The sequence below is a fragment of the Oncorhynchus mykiss genome, chromosome 6 (assembly GCF_013265735.2).
Source record: "Oncorhynchus mykiss isolate Arlee chromosome 6, USDA_OmykA_1.1, whole genome shotgun sequence".
NCBI classification, from domain to species: Eukaryota; Metazoa; Chordata; class Actinopteri; order Salmoniformes; family Salmonidae; genus Oncorhynchus; species Oncorhynchus mykiss.
Window position 1 is genome coordinate 27,603,157 of NC_048570.1, and position 13,289 is coordinate 27,616,445.

General features: G+C 43.2%; 1 pseudogene; it reads left to right on the top strand.

Moving 5' to 3' along the window:
* The first annotated feature begins 444 nt into the window (after positions 1 to 444).
* Positions 445 to 10,461, top strand: LOC110526216 (annotated as a pseudogene).
* The last annotated feature ends 2,828 nt before the right edge of the window (positions 10,462 to 13,289 follow it).

Consider the following 13,289-nt stretch of genomic DNA (forward strand, 5'->3'; position numbering starts at 1 on the left):
CTCGCATTTTTCTGGTCTCGATCTTGACTCCCCTCCGGTCTTGGGCTTGACTCGGACTCTATTTGCTCCGGACTTGGTCTTGAATCGGTCTCGCTTTAGGTGGTCTCAAACACACTGTATCTCCTAATGTCATGCTTCTAGGTGGTGTTGGTGAAGTCGATATTTCAGTATTCCATCTCTCTTTTTGAATTATAGATTTTCTCAGATTTCCTGGAGATTCGCAAGGAGATTGAAGAAGAGACTGAACATAGCTTGGGAGGCAACAAGTTTTGGATAAATAGTTGTGGGTAAATATGGCTTATCTCTAGTTTATGAGCTACTGATTTAATTTATCTGCTTCTCTATCGCCATCTGTATTTCCTCTTGTGACCCCTAGGGAATCAGCCCTGAGCCCATCTATTTGAAGATTTTCTCTCCTCATGTCCTCAATCTCACACTGGTTGATTTGCCAGGAATAACCAAGGTAATACCAACCAGTGTATTAATCCCACTTACTTGAATATGCAGAACTATGATGTTCCTCATGGTAAAATAAATACCATTACTCATAGAAAACAAATATATTTATTTACAGTATTGTAGAGTTATTTATTTATTGTTGATGTACAAGGTTCCAGTTGGAGACTAGCCAGAGGACAGAAGCTCAAGTCCAAAACATGATCCTATCCTTCATCTCCAACCCCAACTCCCTTATCCTCTGTGTCTCCTGCCAACTCTGACTTGGCCACCTCTGATGCCATTAAATTGGCAAAGCGATGTCGACCCAGATGCTGAGGCATACTGTACACTTATGCTGCTTCATTTCTCATTGCATGTCTTTTCAGTGTATATGTATTGTTTGTTCATTGAAATAAATATCAGTAAACCTGGTCAATGTTACTTTTTAGGTTTGACCTCAGTGAACTTTAAGATAAGTGACTCCTAAATGCACAATACATTTTAGAGGACATAATGAACTGCCATTCAAATATTGTGGGTATGTATGTACAGTGGGGAGAACAAGTATTTGATACACTGCTGATTTAGCAGGTTTTCCTACTTACAAAGCATGTAGAGGTCTATAATGTTTTATCATAGGTACACTTCAACTGTGAGAGACAGAATCTAAAACAAAAATCCCGAAAATCACATTGTATGATTTTTCAGTAATTAATTAGCATTTTATTGCATGACATATTTGATACATCAAAAAAGCAGACCTTAATATTTGGTACAGAAACCTTTGTCTGCAATTACAGAGATAATACATTTCCTGTAGTTCTTGACCAGGTTTGCACACACTGCAGCAGGGATTTTGGCTCACTCCTCCATACAGACCTTCTCCAGATCCTTCAGGTTTCGGGGCTGTCTCTGGGCAATACAGACTTTCAGCTCCCTCCAAAGATTTTCTTTTGGGTCCAGGTCTGGAGACTGGCTAGACCACTCCAGGACCTTGAGATGCTTCTTACGGAGCCACTCCTTAGTTGCCCTGGCTGTGTTTTTCGGGTCGTTGTCATGCTGGAAGACCCAGCCACGACCCATCTTCAATGCTCTTACTGAGGGAAGGAGGTTGTTGGCCAAGATCTCGCGATACATGGCCCCATCCATCCTCCCCTCAATACGGTGCAGTCGTCCTGTCCCCTTTGCAGAAAAGCATCCCCAAGGAATGATGTTTCCACCTCCATGCTTCACGGTTGGGATGGTGTTCTTGGGGTTGTACTCATCCTTCTTCTTCCTCCAAACACGGCGAGTGGAGTTTAGACCAAAAAGCTCTATTTTTGTCTCATCAGACCACATGACCTTCTCCCATTCCTCCTCTGGATCATCCAGAGGGTCATTGGCAAACTTCAGACGGTCCTGGACATGTGCTGGCTTGAGCAGGGGGACCTTGCGTGCGCTGCAGGATTTTAATCCATGACGGTGTAGTGTGTTTCTAATGGTTTTCTTTGAGACTGTGGTCCCAGCTCTCTTCAGGTCATTGACCAGGTCCTGCCGTGTAGTTCTGGGCTGATCCCTCACCTTCCTCATGATCATTGATGCCCCACGAGGTGAGATCTTGCATGGAGCCCCAAACCGATGGTGATTGACCGTCATCTTGAACTTCTTCCATTTTCAAATAATTGCGCCAACAGTTGTTGCCTTCTCACCAAGCTGCTTGCCTCTTGTCCTGTAGTCCATCCCAGCCTTGTGCAGGGCTACAATTTAGCCCTGATGTCTTTACACAGCTCTCTGGTCTTGGCCATTGTGGAGAGGCTGGAGTCTGTTTGATTGAGTGTGTGGACAGGTGTCTTTTATACAGGTAACGAGTTCAAACATGTGCAGTTAATACAGGTAATGAGTGGAGAACAGGAGGGCTTCTTAAAGAAAAACTAACAGGTCTGTGAGAGCCGGAATTCTTATTGGTTGGTAGGTGATCAAATACTTATGTCATGCAATAAAATGCAAATTAATTACTTAAAAATCATACAATGTGATTTTCTGGATTTTTGTTTTAGATTCCGTCTCTCACAGTTGAAATGTACCTATGATAAAAAATTACAGACCTCTACATGCTTTGTAAGTAGGAAAACCTGCAAAATTGACAGTGAATCAAATACTTGTTTTCCCCACTGTATATGAGAGCCATGGACAAAAGGAGCTTGTCTTTACCCAGCTTTTGTGCCCATGTGTGTCTTACAGGCTGTAGAACACTGCTGGTGTTCAGTAAGCTGGACCTGATGGACGCAGGGACAGACGCTCTGGAGGCCTTACTGTGTCGGGTCATTCCAATGCAGCTTGGAATTGTGGGAGTGGTCAACAGGTTTGTCTATATCATATGCCTATAACTTATCTAACATTTTTACTGGATGAATTCACCACAATGCTTAAAAATATGCAGCTCCATAGCAGTGAAAGATGGCATATAAAAATGTGATCATTGTACCACATCTATCAGACTGAGTATGATGGATCTGAGTCATTTGTGTCGTTAAATTAACTCTGGTACCCTCAGAGACCTTAAAACTATAAACAACAAATGTTCCAATGCTATTCACCAGCTCAATTTAGTTGCATCTGCCAAACAATCATTCAGCAATTAAAGATTTCTGTCTCCCCACTTTGAGATCGATATTAGGATCTCACACATCCTGCTGAAATATGTGTGCCATGTCTTGCTCATTGGTTTCCAGCACAGGGCTGATGTATGAGTTATGTGAGTGATTTTTCACCAAGGTTGCAAGATTCCCAAAAAACGACATATTCACTCCTCAGAGGCTGAAATGTTAAGTCATTTTCTGAAGCAATTTCACTGAGCTGAGTCAATCATAGCAACTCACAGGGAAGGCTGTCTGGAGTCAGTAGGCTAGCAAACTCCCCCAGAGTGCTGAGGATTAGTGTTTTAAAGAAATGTTACAGATATAGTAACGGCCATTTCAAAAGTGCTTCATCCTGTAATTGAGGTGTATTATTTCCTGCTATGCTGTAGCTAACTGGTGACTATTTGATCACGCAGAGCCACTGTGAAGTCTTCTCTAACTCCAGGTGTCACTCTCCATGTTTCTCCCCTCTAGGAGCCAGCATGATGTCAACACCCAGAAGAGCATAGAGGACATGGCGTGGGATGAGCAGGCCTTCCTCCAGTGCCACTACCCGTCTCTGGCCTCCCGCTGCGGGTCTCGCTACCTGGCCCACACCCTGAGCCACTTCCTCATGCTCTACATCCGGGACTGCCTGCCGGAGTTGAAGACCCGTGTGACGTGCTAGGTGCCCAATACCAGGCCTGGCTCAGCAGCTACGGCCAGCCAGTAGAGGACCATAGCACCACCCTGCTGCAGATTGTCACCAAATTTGCCAGCGACTACTGCAACACCATCGAGGGCACCGCCACGCACATCCAGACATCTGAGCTGTGAGTAGTTCAACTGCTTTAGGCTACTTTATCCAGGCAGCAGTCATCTTTCAGTATTTTATATTGTATTGGAGCGACTCGCAATCATTGACCACCAAATATCTACCAACCATCTAGATGCTGCACAGCTGCGATACTTCGATACTTTGAACATTGAGATATTAAAGACATGATAGATCAGACGCATAGTATATAAAGGAGTGAGATCTGTAGAAAGACAAGAGTGGCTGTGGAATGTGCTGGGTGCATGGGAGGAGATCAAAGGATTGCTATAGGGGAGGCAGATGGACATCTGTGGATTAGGTGAAGGAGGGGTTGTGGTCAGGAGATGAGGTCAGATCCCCTGAAGGGAATAATAAGGGTTGGATTGGAGAGAAGGAGGAGTGTCTTAAGTGGGATATACAGTTGAAGTCGGAAGTTTACATACATTTAGGTTGGAGTCATTAAAACTCGCTTTTCAACCACTCCACAAATTTCTTGTTAACAAACTATAGTTTTGGCAAGTCGGTTAGGACATCTACTTTGTGCATGACACAAGTCATTTTTCCAACAATTGTTTACAGACAGATTATTTCACTGATAATTCCCTGTATCACAATTCCAGTGGGTCAGAAGTTTACATACACTAAGTTGACTTTGCCTTTAAACAGCTTGGAAAATTCCAGAAAATGATGTCATGGCTTTAGAAGCTTCTGATAGGCTAATTGACATCATTTGAGTCAATTGGAGGTGTACCTGTGGATGTATTTCAAGGCCTACCTTCAAACTCAGTGCATCTTTGCTTGACATCATGGGATAATCTAAAGGAATCAGTCAAGACCTCAGAAAAAAATGTGCAGACCTCCACAAGTCTGATTCATCATTGGGAGCAATTTCCAAACACCTGAAGGTACCACGTTCATCTGTACAAACATTAGTACGCAAGTATAAACACCATGGGACCACGCAGCCACCATACTGCTCAGGAAGGAGACGCGTTCCTAGAGATGAACATACTTTGGTTCGAAAAGTGCAAATCAATCCCAGAACAACAGCAAAGGACCTTGTGAAGATGCTGGAGGAAACAGGCACAAATGTATCTATATCCACAGTAAAACAAATCCTTAATCGACATAACCTGAAAGGCCGTCAGCAAGGAAGAAGCCACTGCTCCAAAACAGCCATAAAAAAGCCAGACTACAGTTTTGCATCTGCACATTGGGACAAAGATCGTACTTTCTGGAGAAATGTCCTCTGGTTTGATGAAACAAATATAGAACTGTTTGGCCATAATGACCACCGTTATGTTTGGAGGAAAAAGGGGGAGGCTTGCAAGCCGAAGAACACCATCCCAACCAGGAAGCACGGGGTGCCAGGACTTCTAGAAGTAGTGCGTGGAGGAGTCAGGCGCAGAGAGCAGGGTAGTTAGATACGGGGATATATTTATTCCCAAATCAACAGAGTATTGGTCAACGCCACACACACGGGCGCTAAAAGACCCAGTGCAAAACAAACAGGACGAAACGGTTCGGGAAATAAAATCCACAAAAATCACACACACCAAATACAGAAAAACAAGCCCGCACAAAAGCCGGCGGGCCTACTGGGTTTAAATAGCCCAAAACCTAAACAAGAAACAGGTGAAACTAATCAGACAACACTAAATGCAACAGAAAATGGGATCGGTGGCAGCTAGTAGGCCGGCGACGACGAGCGCCGCCCGAACAGGAAGAGGCACCATCTTCGGCGGGATTCTTTTTTTTTTGTTTGTTTTTTTTTTCTTTTCTTTTTTTTTTTTTTTTTGGGAATTTTACCCCTTTTTATCCCCAATTTCGTAGTATCCAATTGTGTAGTAGCTACTATCTTGTCTCATCGCTACAACTCCCGTACGGGCTCGGGAGAGACGAAGGTTGAAAGTCATGCGTCCTCCGATACACAACCAACCAAGCCGCTGCTTCTTTAACACAGCGCACATCCAACCCGGAAGCCAGCCGCACCAATGCGCCGGAGGAAACACCGTGCACCTGGCCACCTTGGCTAGCGTACACTGCGCCCAGCCCGCCACAGGAGTCGCTGGTGCGCGATGAGACAAGGACACCCCTACCGACCAAGCCCTCCCTAACCCGGGCGACGCTAGGCCAATTGTGCGTCGCCCCACGGACCTCCCGGTCGCGGCCGGTTACGACAGAGCCTGGGCGCGAACCCAGGACTCTGATGGCACAGCTGGCGCTGCAGTACAGCGCCCTTAACCACTGCGCCACCCGGGAGGCCCTTCGGCGGGATTCTTGACACAGGGGTGGCAGCATCATGTTGTGGGGGTGCTTTGGTGCAGGAGGGACTGGTACATTTATGTGGATTTATTGAAGCAACATCTCAAGACCTCAGTCAGGAAGTTAAAGCTTGGTCACCAATGGGTCTTCCAAATGGATAATGACCCCAAGCATACTTCCAAAGTTGTGGCAAAATGGCTTAAGGACTACAAAGTCAAGGTATTGAAGTGGCCATCACAAAGCCCTGACCTCAATCCTATAGAAATGTTGTTGGCAGAACTGAAAAAGTGTTTGCGAGCAAGGAGGCCTACACACCTGACTCAGTTACACCAACTCTGTCAGGAGGAATGGGCCAAAATTCACCCAACTTATTGTGGGAAGCTTGTGGAAGGCTACCTGAAACGTTTGACCCAAGTTCAACAATTTAAAAACAATGCTACCAAATACTAATTGAGTGTATGTAAACTTCTGACCCACTTGGGAATGTGATGAAAGAAATTAAAGCTGAAATAAGTAATTCTCTCTACTATTATTCTGACATTTCACATTCTTAAAATAAAGTGGTCATCCTAACTGACCTAAGACGGGGAATTATTACTAGGATTAAATGTCAGGAATTGTGAAAACCTGAGTTTAAATGTAGTTGGCTAAGGTGTATGTAAACTTCCGACTTCAAGTGTATATACCTGTGATGGTGAGAAATGTTTTGTTGTCTGAATTACAGCTGTTAAGACCCTTTGGTAAGAATTAAACTTGGTTACGCTTCCCTAGTGTCCGTGAGGTATTTACTCTGAAAAATAAGAACCTAACACCACATTGTAGAATAATAGTGAAGGCATCAAAACTATGAAATAACACATATAGAATCATATAGTAACCAAAAACACGTTAAACACATCTAAATATATTTGATATTTGAGAGTCTTCAAAGTAGCCACCCTTTGCCTTGATGGCAGCTTTGTACATGATTCCATGTGTAATTTCATAGTTTTGATGTCTTCTATTCTACAATGTAAAAATAAAGAAAAACCCTTGAATGAGTAGATGTGTCCAAACCTTTTGACTGGTACTGTGTGTGTATATAATATATTTTCCTTTATTATTTTCCCCTGACCCTACTACCCCTCCCCTAATTGGAGTAAACTAATGGACAGCAATACTTAAAATTCGACATTTTATGGACACAATGTACTTTACACTAGTTATCGTTTGTTTTGTTTTTAATCCCATCCTTCAGCTACTCTCAACCCCTCCCGTCTATCCCTGAAGACCATCCAGTTCTATTTGCCATATTTTGTTAAACTGTGCTGTGCTGTTTCACAAAACGTCTGAAGCTTTCTATTGTCATAGTTTCTACAGATTGTAAATTAAATAAATATTTTTACTTAATGTATTATTATATTATTGTTTGATTGACTGACTTTTCAAATCACCCATTAGTGCTATCTGCAGAGTTAGCTCCAGGTAAATGTTGCAGGCGTTTATTGTATTTCTTGGGCTCATTGTAACTTTGTAGGTGTTCATGAATTGGCATTTCATATTTTGCAGCTTCATTTCAATAGCTCTTGTACCACTCACTGATTTATTGATTTCCTCAAGCATGTGAAGCAAGTATTGACTCAGTCTTACTGACTGCATCTGAAGTTGACATCCCTCACACACCGCCACTGATACGGCTTCCTCTGTCCTCCTCTCTTGTCAGCTGCAGAGGGGCTCGTATCTGCTACATATTCCATGAGACCTTTGGCCTCACTCTTCAGTCTATCGATCCCCTGGGGGGCTTAACGGAGCTTGACATTCTCACTGCAATCCGCAATGCTACAATAATAACCACCAGCTCCAATCTCATATCAGCTCCAATTGAATTGTCTGTGTGTAGGTTAAACAGATCTTTTGAATAGTTTTCCATTAAAGCTAATGGATGTATAGAAGCACATGAGTTATGTTAACAGAGGGCTTTGTGTGTATGGTGTTCAGGGTCCGCAACCGACCTTCTTTGTGCCTGAGATTTCCTTTGAGCTGCTAGTGAAGAGGCAGATCAAGCGCCTGGAGGATCCCAGCCAGCGCTGTGCGGAGCTGGTCCACGAGGAGCTACAGAGGAGCATCCAGCACTGCTCCTCCTACAGCACACCGGTACGCTACACACTGCACAACACATACTACAAAACATTCACTTAAAGCTATGACAACCCTGAAGCAAATTGTAATATAATTGTATTCTGGCATGCTGTGTGTTTGTCAGGAGCTCCTTTGGTTTCCCAGGCTGCACCACTCCATTGTGGAGGTGGTGACTAGTTTACTCAGGAAGCGCTTGCCCATTACTAATGACATGGTAAGACAGTTCATTTTTGTGATTTACTTTTAAAAAAAGAAATGAATACAGATCTTACTGAATGTAATTATTCTACAATTTAATGCTATTCCTTACTGGCCGTCTGTCGGTGTTTGTGGATGATTCCGAGCAGGTCCACAACTTGGTTCAAATTGAGCTTGCTTACATCAACACAAAGCACCCAGAATTCACTGATGCTGCTCAGGTCTCAGCATCTGTCAACAGGTAATTCTGTCTCAACTCAAAGCATATGTTCTGCTTTCATGCATGTAGATGAGCCTAATGTTGACCAGAGGGCACGAGTGTGATGCTGTCTTTTCATGCCAGTATGGACTTCACTTTTAAGGAATTTCACTAAGCCAGTTGTGACATTTTCTTGAATGACTTTTAACATGTTACTAGAACAGGCAAACTGAATTGAACCCCTCATTCCACCTATTTTAGGGCTGGCAGGATGGAGAGAAGTACTGGAAGAATGAGAAAATGGCAGAGGAGAATGCACAAGTGGCAGGTTTCAGCAGCCCTGTGAAGGGCCAGGCCCATGAGTAGTGGAATCAGCAGTCAGAACTGACCCAGCGCTAGCCTGTAGAGCATCACTGTATCAAATTAAATCTGTGACATTTTGTAACATCTGACCCCTTCTCTGTTTGCCAGGCGGTGCTGGTGTCCCGCAAGCTGAGTACCCGGGAGCAGAGAGACTGAGGTCATCCAACGCCTCATTAACTGCTACTTCCTCATCGTCCGCAAGAGCGTTCAGGACCGTTCAGAGACCAGGGCACCTAGGGGTGTTATTTATATATTCAGTTAGTGGTGAGTTGAGTTGAGCCTTGCCTGTCCTGGTGTGTTAGCTAACTGTGTGTCTTAGGACTTGTGTGTCTGCAGTGTGCCCAAGACAGTGATGCACTTCCTGGTGAACTTTGTGAAGTAGCATCTGCAGAGTGAGCTGGTGGGCCAGCTGTACAAACATAACCTGCTGCAGGAGCTGCTCATCGAGTCCCAGGATACAGCACAACAGAGGACAGAGGTGGCTGGAGGTACTGTATGGGTGCTACTGGTATCCCTACTTACTGGGTATAGACTTTCATGCACTTTATATTGTACTTTCTGTTTCTCCCTTTAACACTGGTATCCTTTTTCTTTCTTTCTTTCTTTCTTTCTTTATTTCTTTCTTTCTTTCTTTCTTTCTTTCTTTCTTTCCTTCCTCAAGCTCTCCAAAAAGACAGCAACAACATCATCTCGGATATTCGGGAGACACCTGTGGTAGCCCAATTCAACTGACCTTTCCCCACTGATCACATATCTTTGAGAGTGTAGGTGAGAATGTAAGTACTGTATGGCAATACCACTTAGCTCACACTGACCATAGCACAACCAGCTGGCCTTTTTGTCTGTCCACTGGCCTCTTGGCTGGAGGATTTTTGCCATTGTGTCTCAGGCAGAGCTGGTCCATTGTATTGAGTTGGCCATAATGTGAGACACCAATGATCAAAAACAAAGTAAGTGCAACAATCGTCTGTCTAAATGTCTGTTGGGTCTTTTGGTTGTGGTTGGAAATGTGTTTTTATAAAGTGAAGTATTAAGTTGTTTTCTAGGGTCTTTATTGCGTCATGGCACAGGTTGTGCATGTACTGCTACGTTTGTTTCCATTGATGTATCTATTTATGGAAGAGTGATCTCAAACCATGATCCCAGTTTCTGAAAGTATGTGCGCCGAGTAAATATAATCAGCCTTTTATTGGTTTCTCCTTTTTATTTCTTTGTGACATTCTGTAAAGATGAACAGCGGGAGAGAACCAAACATTATGCACTATGATCCTGGTCTTCAGGGATGCTGCAGAGGTTTGGTTTGACCTGGTCTATAGGGTGGAGGGGTACAGTAGTTGTGAGCTAGAGCAGGCTTGTGTTCTTGATGCGTGTCATGTTTACATATCATTCCAGTTGTACATTTGCACTGTGTTTGTGCATACAGTGCCTTGCGAAAGTATTCGGCCCCCTTGAACTTTGCGACCTTTTGCCACATTTCAGGCTTCAAACATAAAGATATAAAACTGTATTTTTTTGTGAAGAATCAACAACAAATGGGACACAATCATGAAGTGGAACGACATTTATTGGATATTTCAAACTTTTTTAACAAATCAAAAACTGAAAAATTGGGCGTGCAAAATTATTCAGCCCCTTTACTTTCAGTGCAGCAAACTCTCTCCAGAAGTTCAGTGAGGATCTCTGAATGATCCAATGTTGACCTAAATGACTAATGATGATAAATACAATCCACCTGTGTGTAATCAAGTCTCCGTATAAATGCACCTGCACTGTGATAGTCTCAGAGGTCCGTTAAAAGCGCAGAGAGCATCATGAAGAACAAGGAAAACACCAGGCAGGTCCGATATACTGTTGTGAAGAAGTTTAAAGCCGGATTTGGATACAAAAAGATTTCCCAAGCTTTAAACATTCCAAGGAGCACTGTGCAAGCGATAATATTGAAATGGAAGGAGTATCAGACCACTGCAAATCTACCAAGACCTGGCCGTCCCTCTAAACTTTCAGCTCATACAAGGAGAAGACTGATCAGAGATGCAGCCAAGAGGCCCATGATCACTCTGGATGAACTGCAGAGATCTACAGCTGAGGTGGGAGACTCTGTCCATAGGACAACAATCAGTCGTATATTGCACAAATCTGGCCTTTATGGAAGAGTGGCAAGAAGAAAGCCATTTCTTAAAGATATCCATAAAAAGTGTTGTTTAAAGTTTGCCACAAGCCACCTGGGAGACACACCAAACATGTGGAAGAAGGTGCTCTGGTCAGATGAAACCAAAATTGAACTTTTTGGCAACAATGCAAAACGTTATGTTTGGCGTAAAAGCAACACAGCTGAACACACCATCCCCACTGTCAAACATGGTGGTGGCAGCATCATGGTTTGGGCCTGCTTTTCTTCAGCAGGGACAGGGAAGATGGTTAAAATTGATGGGAAGATGGATGGAGCCAAATACAGGGCCATTCTGGAAGAACCTGATGGAGTCTGCAAAAGACCTGAGACTGGGATGGAGATTTGTCTTCCAACAAGACAATGATCCAAAACATAAAGCAAAATCTACAATGGAATGGTTCAAAAATAAACATATCCAGGTGTTAGAATGGCCAAGTCAAAGTCCAGACCTGAATCCAATCGAGAATCTGTGGAAAGAACTGAAAACTGCTGTTCACAAATGCTCTCCATCCAACGTCACTGAGCTCGAGCTGTTTTGCAAGGAGGAATGGGAAAATATTTCAGTCTCTCAATGTGCAAAACTGATAGAGACATACCCCAAGCGACTTACAGCTGTAATCGCAGCAAAAGGTGGCGCTACAAAGTATTAACTTAAGGGGGCTGAATAATTTTGCACGCCCAATTTTTCCGTTTTTGATTTGTTAAAAAAGTTTGAAATATCCAATAAATGTCGTTCCACTTCATGATTGTGTCCCACTTGTTGTTGATTCTTCACAAAAAAATAAAGTTTTATATCTTTATGTTTGAAGCCTGAAATGTGGCAAAAGGTCGCAAAGTTCAAGGGGGCCGAATACTTTCGCAAGGCACTGTATATTAGTCCCATAGCGAAGTCGTATGTTCACAACAGAATACAGCATTCCTTTTCTCAATATGAAGTTACTAGTCAGGCTCTTCTTTCACATGTTGTTGGACAACTGAGACTACATAATTTATGAATAGCAGACACAAAGACGTGTGTGTGTGTGTGTGTGTGTGTGTGTGGTACAGCTAGCTTTTCAGGAAATGCAGGATAGTTATGGTTGAGTCCAACACGGATTTGAGGAGGATAGCGATGAAGTGTAGAAAGCCACTATGCAAAATGATTTTACTGTCCTTAGGCAGTCCTTTACTGTCCATATCTCAGAAGGCATTCAAATTTGTACCCCATGTAAAAATGACCCCATGTATGCAATGTGCCTCATAGAGGCAGTGTTTTGTAGAGGCAGTTTCAGAAGTCTAGATCTAGTCCTACCCAGATGACAGGGATGTTGGTGTGAGAGACTAACATGGTTTTTGATTGAACTCATGCATGCACCTGTAATTGGATTCTCATTTTTTAAATGTAGATCCCCAAGTGGAGTATGCCCATACAACTGCAGCCCTTCATTTGTGATTCGGTACTAATAGCATTGCATGACGTTAGTGCATCTTCCCCACCCTCCATCCATTTAGCATTAGCGATTCTAAAGTTTCTCTTAATTATTGACATTGTAAGTACGCATCTGTTCTGTTAGCCACAAGTCATGGAAAAGTTCCCAAAGGATGATGTTTATTCTGAAAGACTAGCCTTAAAGAGACAGGCAACAAGCACCATCTGAGCAGAAACACTAACTTCTGTGTGATCAGGGAGAGCACAGTGTCTGTTCAGTCTTTCGGAAGGGACAGTATGGCTGTGTGTGTGTGCATGTACGCATGTCTGAATGTCTATCTGAATGAGAGGATGTGCTTGTGTGCGTTTCTATTATTTAACTGTACATGTTCGACTTTACAAACTGCCTGAAAGTGCTTGTATGCCAATATTTGTGATACATGTAAGTTGACGGAATGATGTCTGTTCAGATTCGATAGACTCATTAAACCCTAACAACAACAGTCTCTATGAGATTGCTTTGCAGGATGTCCTCAATAATTGCTAAGATTTGAGAGATCATAAGATCTGCAGTCGTCCAATGCATCCCCATTCAGTCCTCCAGATGGCTGCTATGATCCCCATTCAGTCCTCCAGATGGCTGCTATGATCCCCATTCAGTCATCCAGATGGCTGCTATGATCCCCATTCAGTCCTCCAGATGGCTGCTATGACTC